This window comes from Gekko japonicus, unplaced genomic scaffold (assembly GCF_001447785.1).
Source record: "Gekko japonicus isolate JY-2015 unplaced genomic scaffold, Gekko_japonicus_V1.1 scaffold730, whole genome shotgun sequence".
Taxonomy (NCBI): Eukaryota; Metazoa; Chordata; class Lepidosauria; order Squamata; family Gekkonidae; genus Gekko; species Gekko japonicus.
This window is the reverse complement of record NW_015164689.1, coordinates 486451-499924: the sequence shown is the minus strand read 5'-3', so window position 1 is coordinate 499924 and position 13474 is coordinate 486451. Positions and strand designations below refer to the sequence as shown.

The 13474-nt window shown below is 42.9% G+C and overlaps 1 protein-coding gene across 1 annotated transcript in view; it reads left to right on the top strand.

The window, feature by feature from the left end:
- Positions 1-13474, top strand: part of RAB3IL1 (RAB3A interacting protein (rabin3)-like 1) — a 53905-nt gene that overhangs the window by 302 nt on the left and 40129 nt on the right. The gene's annotated exons all lie outside the window — the stretch shown is intronic.

Genomic DNA, 13474 nt, shown 5'->3' with positions numbered 1-13474 from the left:
GGAATGCCGCAGAGCAGCGAGAGCCCGGCGCTGGGACTGGGACTGGCCGGCCGGCCGGCGGGAGTCCTCCTCCCTTCTTCCCCGTGCGCCGCCTGGAAGCCTCGCTTTGCACGCCTTCGTCCCTCCTCCTCTCCCCCTTTACGCGTCAGCCTGACCCGCAAACTTTCTCCGCGGCTCGTGATGCTCCTGCTGCTGCTGCTGCTGCCGGCCTGATATTGGCGGCGGCGGCGGCGGCAGCGAGGGGGGGGGTCAGCGCAGAGTGGCACAAACGGGGAACTGTGGACGGGGGTGGTGTCCTTATGGCCTCCTAATAGGTAAAGGTTCCCTTGCTCGAAAGCCAGTCGAATCGGACTCTAGGGTTGCCATGTTTCCAAGCCGAAGAGCCAGCGCTGTCCGAAGACGTTTCTGTGGTCATGTGGCCGGCATGACTAAACACCAAGGTGCACAGAACGCTGTGGCACCTATTTATCTACTTGCAGTTTCTTGCTTTCCAACGGCTAGATTGGCAGGAGCTGGAACTAGAGAAGGGAGCTCTGGATCTCGAACTGCTGAACTACTGACCTTCCACAGGCTGCAGTTCAGCGTCTTAACCACTTGAGCCATCGCAGCTCCTTCTAGTACTAGGACACCATTTGCCAGCAACACTCTGGGTTTCCGGAAGCTGGAATACCTCCCAACAACCCTGTGAGGTGGGCTGCTACCATCCCCATTTTAATGAGAGGGACCCTGGAGCTGAGATAAAGGTGACCACTGACCATCCAAGTGGATCCTTGGTCCTTTCCGCACTAGACCTTAAATTTATTTATTCATTTATTCCTTAGATTTCTCTCCCGCCCTCCCACCAAAGCGGCTCAGGGCGGCTTACAACAATTATAAAACCAGCATAAATACATACATAAAACACAACTCAGTAAAATAGCTCAGCTCATTTCCAATTAAATAAATACAATTAAAACCATTTAAGTGTGGCGCAGTGTGCAAGTGCAGCACAGCCCATATAAGGTCTTTCCTACTGAGACACCCGGCGAAAAAGCTCTGCAAAATTGCTGGAGGTCTTGGTTCAGTCCTGTCCCTGAACTCACATTCTACACTACACTGGAGTTCACCCCTGTAATTATCTCAGGGGGGTTTTTTGTTTCCACATTACACTGATGTCCCCCCCAGTTTTGCCCCACACTTGTCCCGGGATAAACGGATGCTGTTATGACCAGGGATAAATGCAAAGCATTGCATCCTGAGTTGAACTCTGATAAAACCAGGGATGAGATCCAAGTACGGAAGGGACCCTTGGTCTGAACCATAGCCCCGGCAGGAAAGGATGGAGACATTTACTTAAACTACAAGGAGAGGCAGCTGTATTAAGCAGTGAGGGGGAAAGCCTCCTAAGAGCTTCCCAAGGGAAATGTGGAGAGATTCTTGGCACCTGCCCCCAAGAAGCTTGCACTCTGCGTCTCAGCAGTGGGATGGAGGGAGAAAATAGAGGGAAAGGAGAGGCCAGGATCCCAAGGCCAGGAGTGTGGATACGATGTTATTGTTGTGTGCTCTTGGGTTTCATTTCAACAGTGGATGGGGTTAAGGCTCAGTGGTAAAGCATCTGCTTTGCCTGTGCAGAAGGCAGCTGTATTAAGCAGTGAGGGGGAAAGCCTCCTAAGAGCTTCCCAAGGGAAATGTGGAGAGATTCTTGGCACCTGCCCCCAAGAAGCTTGCACTCTGCGTCTCAGCAGTGGGATGGAGGGAGAAAATAGAGGGAAAGGAGAGGCCAGGATCCCAAGGCCAGGAGTGTGGATACGATGTTATTGTTGTGTGCTCTTGGGTTTCATTTCAACAGCTGGTGGGGTTAAGGCTCAGTGGTAAAGCATCTGCTTTGCCTGTGCAGAAGGCCCCAGGTTCAGTCGCCAGAACCCTGAGTTAAAAAGATCAGGAAATAGGCGAGACAAGTGATTTTGTCCTGAGACCCCGGAGAGCCACTACTAGTCCTATTGGACAATGCTGACCTCAACAGACCCATGTCTGACTCAGTCTCGAAGTCTTCTTCCTGTGTTTGTGTTCCTGAGGACTGAGACGTTCATCTGGTTTTCAAGCATTCCCATGATCTGCTGTGATATGTGTACTTTTCTTAAAGAACTGACAGGCATCTGTCAGGCAACAATGACTGTTAAGATGGCTGAGAGATGACAGATTTCTGGTTACGCAAACTTTGATGAGCAAGAGCCCACTTCAGAAGTACATCTGCTAGTCTTGAAGCTCTTGTGGGTAAAGCTGCAAAAGCCTGGGGAGGGGGAGAGAGAAAAACCTGGGTGGCGGATGGTCACACACGCCACTGGGTGTAGACTTTCCAATTTCCCGGGGGGGGGGGCTGGGGCTGGGCTAGAGGCATTGCTTTGCTAGGAGCAAGGGTGGCTCCCGGGGGAGGCTGAGCACCTTCCTGAAAATTTCAGCGGGGGCTGATGCCCCGCCGCCCCCACGAAGATTACGCATAAGCCGGGGGGGGAGGGAAGCGAGGCTGTTTGCTCTGTAGGAATTTGACCCACAGTTGTGTGATCACACAGTACTTGGAAACTGCGAGCACAGCCCGCCACTGTGCGATCAGACGCAACCGCGGTTTATTTTTGCCGTGTCTTTCCGGTGCGCTTCAACAAGAGATCGATGATTCACATTTCCACACTGAGGGCTCCCTATGCAGTGTGCGATGATGCACATACTGAGACGGGGTGGGGGAAACGGCACGGAGTCGGGATGGCCTGATCAGACCACCCCGACGCCATGGGAGCACGCTGGAGTGACCACACAGGGGAAAGTCCACCCGTGGCCCGTAGCAACCCATTTGCTACCGGACTTTCCGTTGTGTTTATTCACTCCATTTCTGCGGCGGAGCAAAACGGGTGCGGGGCGCTTCCCAGATGTTTGTGTCTGATCGTGCCCTTTAAATCCGCCCGGCATTTGTGCCTATAACGCAGCTAATTGTGCATGTGATTGCGACCCCGGTGTCTTTTCTGAGTCTCCTCCCCATTTTATTTCAATGGAAAATTGGAAATTTGAGGGGATGTAGGGGAAAAAACCCTACAATAGTGTTTTCTCTCTCTCTCTCGAGGGCAAGTGAAATTTTGTTAAAGACAAGGTTTTACTAATTAAAAAGCATATTATAAAGATTTTGTATGTAAAACAGTCTGCAGCCTTAGAAAATGAATGATTGTTTCTGTATATACTGTAGATAAAATAAGTATATCCTTAAAAAATATTTTGTATATTTATATATGACTGATTTTGTCCACAATTATTTGCTGCAATGTGTATGATGATGATAATACACTTTTGAATCCAATGTTATGAAGTTTAATGATCACCAGGTACATTACTAGTCATATTGCGATTGTATGCACCTGTTTCTGTCCAAATAAAAAAATGCAATTTCTTTTGCTTACTACAAAATTTGTGTTATCTATTTCTATAAATGTTTATTTTTTTCCTAATTCCTCAATGACAGAGATACATGTGATAGGGCAGTGTGCTATCTCTCTGCAATATTGGTTATGTTAATAGTTTTGCTTATAGAAAAATAAGGTATTTACACGTGAAGCTGCAGTATACTGAATATATACTGAATCAGATGTGTGGTCCATCAAAGTCAGTATCAACTATTCGGGCGAGCACTGTGTCTCCAAGGTCTCAGGCAGAGGCCTTTCACATCTCCTACTACCTAATCTGTTTAACTTGAGATGCCAGGGATTGAACCTGGGACTTTCCGCATTTCAAGCAGATGGCCATATTTTTAAATTTTATAAATACACCAATATTACAATTGTTTATACTGTGATATACAATTATGCATATTATGTTAAAGCAGTAAAGTAAGCTTGATAAGAATGTAAGTATTGCATAAATTTCAATTCCCCCCAAACTTCCGTCCCCCCAAGAACTGATTCCCCTCCTTCCCCCCCCCCTGAATTTTTCACCTCTGCCTATGAGACTCATTATTGCTACAGACCAGTATCACGATTTCTTTGTAAGGTGTCATGGTAGGTGTCTTGTCATGACTAGCCTTCAGCTTTTCAGCCTAAATCGATAGGTTGTACCAGGAATGTTGTCCTCATTTCCCTGTTGTCTTTTTTAAAAAAAATGGCAGGGTTTTTTTTAGGGGAAAAGAAGAGAGAATAAGAAAATGAAGGTTTTGATTAAAGATGGTCCCAGGTCTAGAAAGGTTCTGTTAGGCAAACCAACCTAAGAAGCCCCTCATGTTCTGGTGGCTCAGGGTTATTACAACATGCTGGGAGAGTATTAGCTCTCAAGCTGTTCTAGGCCATAGTTCTGAGGAAACGGGTCATCTGCGATCCAAAAAGAATTAAATGACTGTTTGATTATGTTACCATTTTTGCCTGATGGCATTCTCATACATATTAATGCTTTAAACGCCATTGTGGAATACTGTCAGACTAGGGCTGTGGAGACTGCAGTTCAAATCCTCACTCAGCTATCCTCACCTTTGGGGTAGTCATTTTCTCTCAGTTTAACTGACCTCACAGGTTTGTTGAGAGGATTAAGTGAAGGCGAAGGAGAACAGGAGAACCATGTAGACATCCAAGACTTATCTGAATAGGAAAGAAATTGCTTGCATCAGGTTTGCTATCAAAAAAAAAATCAGCAGTAGTGTTTGGACAAGATCTTAGGTAAAAAGAGGACTCAGAACCATAAGGTGGTGGGCTTAACTGTTAACTCACCATGCCTCTGAAGTTACTGGAACACTTGAGGTGACTACTACCTCTGTCTTCTTGTTTTTTTTAAAAAATTATTTATTAGATTTTCTTGTTTATACGATACATACAAATCCACATTTCAAATACAGTTTGAGTCTATTAAGTTCTCTTTTTTCCTATCCATTCATATATTCTCAACCATTTCTTCAAATAAACTTTATCATCTTTATCTTGCAATGATATGTCTAATTTATCCATTTCTCCTAAGTTCAAAATTTTATTAATTATTTCTCCTTCACCGGGTATTTTTTCAGATTTCCACTTTTTTGCAAAAAGAATTCTAGCAGATGTAATTATTAAGATTATCAAACATTTGCCCATATATTTTATGTCTTCTGGTAAAATATTAAGCAGGTAACATTCTGGTTTTAATTTTAATTCTATATCCATGATATCCAATTTTATACTCTGTATTATTTGCCAGTATTTTTGCTTTTTTGTACAGTTCCACCACATATGATTAAAAGTACCGACTTTAACCTTACATTTCCAACATTTGTTGTCATTTTTATTGTAACATTTTGCTATTTTTTCGGGTGACCAGTGCCACCTATGAATCATCTTAAAAAATATTTTCCTTGTAAGTACGGTAATAGCTTTCATCATTTTGGATGTTTTCCAGATTTTACTCCATGTACCAATTTCTATATTACCACCTATATCCCTCATCCACAAAATCATCACTGATTTGATCGTTTCTTCTAGCATATAATCATCTAATAGTAATTTATACAATTTTTGGATAAGTTTATCATTGGAAGATAACCAGATCTTTTAAAATTCATTCTTATTACTTTCGATACCTTGAGACCTATCTTTAGTGTATCCAGATTTCAATTGTAAATACCGCCACCATGATAACTGTATGTTGTGTTGTGACAATTTTTCTTCTGTTTTTAAGTTATTATTTTTTCTAAAAGTATTTCATAACATCATCTGTTATTTTTGTTAGAGAAAGTTTCGTAAATGCCTCCAGGGGTGATACCCATTTTGGAATTTTTATATAATATCTTTCTTTTATCAGTTTCCATATTTTTATTAAAGATCCTCTTATTATATGTTGATGGAAGTTAGAGTGGATTTTATCTCTCCCGTACCAGATATATGCGTGCCACCCCATGCTTAGATCGTGTCCTTCTAGTTTCAATGTTCTCACATTTTGCAAATTAGTCCAGTCTTTGATCCAGCATAATGCAGCCGCTTGATAGTAAAAGTTCCAGTTTGGAACTCCAAGACCTCCTCTGTCTTTAATATCTTGTAGTAATTTCCATTTTATTCTAGCTTTTTTTGAGTTCCAGATAAACTTTCTTGTGATTTTATCCTGCTCTAAGAAAAATTTGTTTTTCTTTAGAATAGGGATATTTTGTGCTAGAAATAAGAATTTTGTTAACACATTCATTTTTACAGTAGACACTCTTCCCATTAATGAGAGTTGTAGAAGGTTCCATTTATTTTAATCTTTCTTTATTTCTGTCATAAGTTTGTTATAATTATCTTCTATCCACGAGTCTGTTGGTTAGTATAATACCCAGATATCTAATTTTTTAGCTATATCAATAGAAGACCCTTTTTTGATAACTTCTATTGTATATAAGGGGCAATTTTTTTGTCAACAACTTAGTTTTCTTCAAGTTAATTTTAAGTCTGGCAATATGTCCATAGTCTAGTATAACTTTCATTAACTGAGCAATTGAATCTTTGGGGTTTTTCACTATGAATACCAAGTCATCCACAAAAGCTAATAATTTGAATTCTTCTCCTGTTATTTTAAGCCCTTGAATCTTTTCATCTTGTCTTACTTGCTCATTTAAAGTTTCCATGTGAATATAAATAATAATGGAGACAAAGGGCATCCTTGTCTTGTTCCTTTCTGAATTTTTATCTTCTGTGTTAAGTCACCATTAACCATAATCTGTGGATATTATTCTTTATAAATTGCATTAATCATAGTCTGGAATTTAGTTCCACAATCGCTTATTTCTAATTTTTGAGTCAGAAAATTCCATGATAAGTTATCAAATGCTTTTTCCTCATCTAAAAACATCAATGTTAATTGTTTTTCTGGGTGGTGCTCATAATATTCTAGAACATTTATAATGGTTCTTATGTTGTCTTTCATGTATCTTTTTGGCAAAAAACCTGCTTGATCTGAATGGATATTTTGTACCAGAACTTTTTTCAATCTAGCCGCCAGAATACTTGAAAAGATTTTATAATCCACATTAAGTAAAGATATCGGTCTATAATTTTGAATTAAATGCCTCTCTGAGTTGGGTTTAGGTATCAATGTTATGACTGCTTGATTCCACGAATCAGGTATTTTACCTGTTGTACTTATATTCTGTAGGACTTCTTTTAATGGGAGTAATATTTGCTCTTCAAATTTTTGATAAAATTCAACTGGTAAACCATCAGGTCCTGGAGTTTTCTTTTTCTTTTGTTTTTTGATCACCTCTATTATTTCACATGTTGTTATTGGTTCATTTAGAATTTGTTTTTGGTTTTCATTAAACTTATTTTTGTTATTTTTAAATAAATATTCTTTAATTTGATATATGTTCTCTTCTTTTTGTTGATATACATTTTTATAAAAATTTCCCACAATATCCTGATGGCACCTGGTATTTCTGGCCACTGTGTGACAGAGTGTTGGACTGGATGGGCTGTTGGCCTGATCCAACATTGGCTTCTCTTATGTACTTCACTGTCTGTGTCCATTCATTCTGCAATTGCACAGAGTTACCAAAGGATTTCCATCCTAAACCCTGTTGCTTTACAGTTTCTAGTCTTGTAGTGATTTGGAGATGTGTATAACAAATTTGCAAAAGAGACTGTGAGTGCGTTAAGAGCAGTAATTTTAATAGTATTTAGATCGCCTGATAGGAGGACAGAAGACAGCCATGGAAGAACATCTATATAACCATTCGTGAAATACTTACAGAACTTAACCAGTGAAAATCTGACGTTAATATTCATCTCATTAACCTAAAAAGGGTAACTGTTCCAGATGAAATTTGACATTTGGATTCAAATTAACTCCAGAGTGTTTCTACCATAGAGAAAGGGGGAAATTCCTACCAACTCCACCAGCTCCTGGTTTTTACCAAGGCAGTGTTAGGAAACCTAAGCCTAGCACTTCCAGGGAACGTGGCAAAAGTGTTGCTTACGTGTAAGGTAGGAAGGACTGCTGTGCCACCCGAAGGACTGCTGAAGATCCAGAGGCAGGCCCTTGTGTGCCCCATTCTTCTGCTCACCGTATAAAGCCCACTTGTTTAGCATAGTGAAAAATAAGTATTCTACTCTCTTTACAGTTTTTTTTAAAAGACAGAAAACACAAATGAAAGGTCAGATGAGAGAAGCAGCCCTGCTACAGCGTGGTAATCCATTTCTATGTAAAGTAGGGGGTTGGGAGGGGTGTTTCCCCCCAAAAAACCCCCCAGAGCAGGCTGAGGAAGGGAAGGGAAGCCCTTCCATGCTTTCAGACAGTGCTTTCAAAACATTTATTTTTTCCCCCATGCAAACTGCCAACTTCTTGGAGGATACCAGGAAGAAAGTTAAATGAGGGAGGGTCTGGCAAAAACATGTTGAAATGAATGAACTTTGTGCAGGTTCAGCACTCAGTAGGTCCTGTTTGTTTGCCCATAGCAGGATCCTAGTGGTGGATGGGAGAGGCTTCTTCCTGTGTAAGGAAGAGCTTTGATGAGCTGGAAAACGGAAACTCTTCTTTTTCACTGTAGTTTGGCAGGAGGATTCTCTGGCTGAGGGCGACAGTCCTTGATGATTTCATGTTAGTTGAATGTGGTGGAGGGAGAGTTAGAGCCAAAAATGCTATCTTTCATTGCATCTAGATCAAGGATGTTTTTCTTATTTATTTATTTATTTAATTAATTAATTTTTTTATCCCACCCTCCCCGCCAAGGCGCGCTCAGGGCGGCTTACAATACATACACATACATACAAATAGATGCATACATTAAAACTCCACAATATACTGAGAACAAAATAAGTTAAAAATCACAATATATAAAACCATTACTACTCAGAGCATAAACATAGCGCAAGATGGTGGCATTTTCTCAACGTTTTGTCAACCCCTAATCCAGGCTGTTGGTCGTCAGGTTGGTAATGATGTTGGTGTTGGTGTTATGGCCAGGGCCATGAGGTTAAAGGTGGCCCCCTACTCGAAAGCCTGGGGGAAGAGCTCTGTTTTACAGGCACTGCAGAACTGCAAAAGGTCTTGCAGGGCCCTGATGTCATCCGGGAGCTCATTCCACCCGTAAGGGGCCGCCACAGAAAAGGCCCTGGCCCTGGTTGTTGACAGCCTAGCGTCTTTAAGACCTGGGAGGGCCAACCGGTTCTGGGCCCCCGACTGCAGTGCTCTCTGGGGAAAGGCGGTCCCTTAGGTATGTACGTCCCTGACCATATAGGGCTATAAAGGTAAGAACCAGCACCTTGAACTGAATCCGGTATGCTATAGGCAGCCAGTGCAGTGCCTTCAGCCAGGCCAGATGTGTTCCTGCACACAGGCCAGATGTGTTCCTGCACAGGAAGACACAACAACAGTCTCGCCACTGCATTCTGCACCCGCTGTAGCTTCCGGATCTGGGACAAGGGCAGCCCCATGTAGAGAGCATTGCAGTAATCCAATCTCAAGGTGACCATTGCATGGATCACTGTTGCCAGGTCATTGTGTTCAAGAAAGGGAACCAACTACCTAATTAGCCGTAGCTGGTAAAAGGCAGACTTTGCAGTGGCTGCTACCTGGGCCTCCATCGTTAAGGAGGCATCCAGGAACACTCCCAAACTCCTAACCTCTGGCGCTGGCACCAACGGCACCCCATTGAAGGTCAGGAGAGGGATTCCTAACCTTGGCCTGCTCTGACTCAGGCACAGGATCTCCGTCTTTGTCGGATTCAATTTCAGTCGACTCAGTCTAAGCCAGCTAGCCACGGCTTTCAACACCAGGTCCAGATCTCCCGGACTAGAGTCTGACTGGCTGTCCAACAACAGATAGAGCTGGGTGTCATCAGCATATTGGTGACAGCCCAGTCCATGTCTCCGGGCAATCTGGGCAAGGGGGTGCATGTAGATGTTGAATAACATTGGGGAAAGCACTGCTCCTTCGGCCACTCCACAGACTAGCGGGTGCCTTCTGGATAGCTGTTCCCCAACGGCCACCCTTTGTCCCTGGCCCTGAAGGAACGAAGAGAGCCACTGCAAGGCTAACCCCTGAATCCCGGTGTCGGCGAGGTGGTGGATCAGTAGTTGATGGTCGACCGTGTCAAACAGCGCCAACAGGTCTAACAACAGCAGCACTGCTGTACCGCCTCGATCCAGGTGCCTCCAGAGGTCATCTGTGAGGGCGACCAGGGCCGTCTCTGTCCCGTGGCCTGGTCGGAAGCCAGACTGGAAGAGATCTAATATGGAGGCGTCATCCCAAAAACCCTGCAGCTGAATCGCCACCGCCCTCTCAGTCAGTTTGCCCAAATAGGGCAAATTGGATACTGGCTGGTAGTTAGCCAATTCATCCAGATCCAAGGATGATTTTTCGGAGGAAAGGTTCTATGGGTGATGTATACAATCCTTAAGAATCTCCCCTACTGAGAAAGTTGGGTTTAACTTGCAGAAATACGTTTTCACTTCAAACCAATGGGAATGACTTACTGAGTAGATCAACCTGAATGTGTCATTATGCACTTAAAGAATCAAGCAAAATTACAGCCAGGCAAAAAAACCCAATCTGATCCTAAATAAAATTTCTGTTTCCATCACTAGGAAATATTATTCTACTAAAAACCATTTTTGCTTCTGTAATACATTCTGTATTCAGAGTACTTCAGTTAAGGTTGGGAACTTCATATTAGGAGGTGTCAGGTTCCCTTTGCATTTTACAGCTCGGCCTGCCATTGAGAGAGGAGGTTCCCCTCTCTTTGATGTGCCCAGGGGCTTGTCACCTTCGTGGGGCCAAATGCCCTGGCTTCTCAAATGCCTGTTATTCTGTTTCCCTTCCTATGTAGAGGCTACGTGTCTATGGGAGGGTAGGCAACTGTTAGTTCTGGCAGGAGGGATGCTCTGAGAGGGGTATGTGCTTAATGGGGGGGGGGTAGCTGACTGTTAATTCTGGCTGGCAAATACCATGGGGTGATTGGATCCTGATCTTTAGTGCCTTAATTTGAACCCAATATATCTGTAACTCCTAAGTAAGCTCAAAAATCATGGGACAAGTCCTTTTATGGATCAAAAACTGGCGAATTAATAGAAAACAGAGAGTGAGTATAAATGGGCAATTTTCTCAGTGGAGGGTGGTAAGCAGTGGGGTAACACAGGGATCAGTACTTGGTCCACTGCTTTTTAATTTGTTCATTAATGATTTGGAGTTGGGAGTAAGCAGTGGCTAAATTTGCGGATGATACGGAATTGTCAGGGTGGTGAAAACCAGTGAGGATTGTGAGGCACTCCAAGGGGATCTGTCAAGGATGGGCGAGTGGGCGTCAACATGGCAAATGGGGTTCAATGTGGCCAAGTGCAAGGTGATGCACATTGGAGCTAAAAATCCTAAATATAAATACACATTGATGGGGTCTGAACTGGCAGAGACTGATCAAGAGAGAGATCTTGGAGTTGTAGTGGATAACTCACTGAAAATGTCGAGACAGTGTGTGACTGCAATAAAGAAGGCCAATGCTATGCTGGGGATTATTAGGAAGGGTATTGAAAACAGATCAGCCAATATCATAATGCCCCTATATAAATCAATGGTGCAACCTCATTTGGAATACTGTGTGTAGTTCTGGTCACCACACCTTAAAAAGGATATTATAGCTTTGGAAAAAGTGCAGAAAAGGGCAACTCGAATGATAAAAGGGTTGGAACACTTTCCCTATGAGGAAAGGTTAAAGCGCTTGGGGTTCTTTAGCTTGGAGAAACGACGACTGAGGGGAGACATGATTGAGGTTTATAAGATTGTGCATGGGATAGAGCAGGTAGAGAAAGAGGTACTTTTCTCCCTTTCTCACAATACAAGAACTCGTGGGCAGTCCATGAAATTGCTGAGTGGTGGTCGGGTTAGAACAGATAAAAGGATGTCCTTCTTCACCCAAAGAGTGATTAACACATGGAATTCACTGCCACAAGAAGTGGTGATGGCTACAAGCATAGACGGCTTCAAAAGGGAATTAGATAAGCATATGGAGCAGAGGTCTATCAGTGGCTATTAGCCACAAGGTATAGATAGGGGCTCTGGTGCAAGTGATGCTCTGTCTTCTTGGTGCTTGGGGGGGGGGTCAACAGTGGGAGGTCTTCTAATGTCCTGGCCCCACTGGTGGACCTCCTGATGGCACTGGTATTTCTGGCCACTGTGTGACACAAGAGTGTTGGACTGGATGGGCCTTTGGAAGGTTGGTAGTTCAGCAGTTCGAGACCCGGGTGCCGCATGACGGAGTGAGCTCCCATCTCTAGTTCCAGCTCCTGCCAACCTAGCAGTTTGAAAGCAAGACATTGCAAGTAGATAAATAGGTACCACTTTGGTGGGAAGGTAACAGCGTTCCGTGCGCCTTGGTGTTTAGTCATGCCGGCCACATGACCACGGAAACATCTTCGGACAGCGCTGGCTCTTCAGCTTTGAAACGGAGATGAGCACCGCAACCCTAGAGTCGGATTCTAGTGGCTTTCGAGCAAGGGAACCTTTACCTTTACCTGTGTTCTTATGTAACCTTTGCACGTCCACCGTCAGTCCTAACAATAGCTCGAGTCCAGTATGGTCTCCATCAATGCCTCAATAAAGTTAGCTTTCTTCGAAGTGACTGGTGTTGAGAACTGATTTAACCCGGATCCCGACAGAAGGATGATGATTCTGCCCCAGCTAATAACCGTCTCTGCTGGTATATGGAAAAAAGAGAGCTGATTTGTTGATTTGCATCAGTTGTTCTGGATGCAAATGCTAGCAAAATGGCAAGGACAGATTTTGCACATCATGGTGAACATTTCTTTTCTTGACCCCACAATGCTGATGTGTATTCAAGGCTGATTTCTGGGGAATTCTTTGTTCTGTAGATTCCCCACAGAATTCTGCTGAATGACCCCCACAGGCATTTCATACAGGAAACAGCTTCGTCAGATTGACTCCACAGGAAATTGGCAGGGCCTGCTGGTAAAGTGCAGATCCTGCACATTTTTCTCAGTTTGTGGCAGAATCTGATTTCTAAAAAAAATCTAGCTAACACATCCCTTTGCAAATAGCTTTTATGTTTCACGCTGGTTTCCTTAACTAGGTTGCAGAATCTGGAGTCTACAGACTAAATCTGGAGTCCACAGACTAACAGCACAAATATGTAAACCTGCATCTTCTTCTTTACTACTATTTCACTACAAATTCCAAATTGGATTGACATTGAAAAAAACTATCTAGGTTCTAAAAATTTTAATGACTTAATTTGGAATAAACCAATAGAGAGGCCACCCTCATCATAATTTCTAGATCAAAGCTGTTTCCCACCTGGGAAGAATGCAGAGTTCGCTAGGTAGAACCCATAATTTAACGCTTAATAGACGTAACTCATAAAGTTATATCATTAAAAAATCTAAACTTGAAAATACTATTAATAACACTATATCTTGATTGGAATTTTTACAAATAAAACCGTAGTATTTCAGAGCTTTCAGCGACAGAAGATAACGTAAAACCCTGAAGTCTAAGAACTCATTTTGCTTTCATCTTGATCATA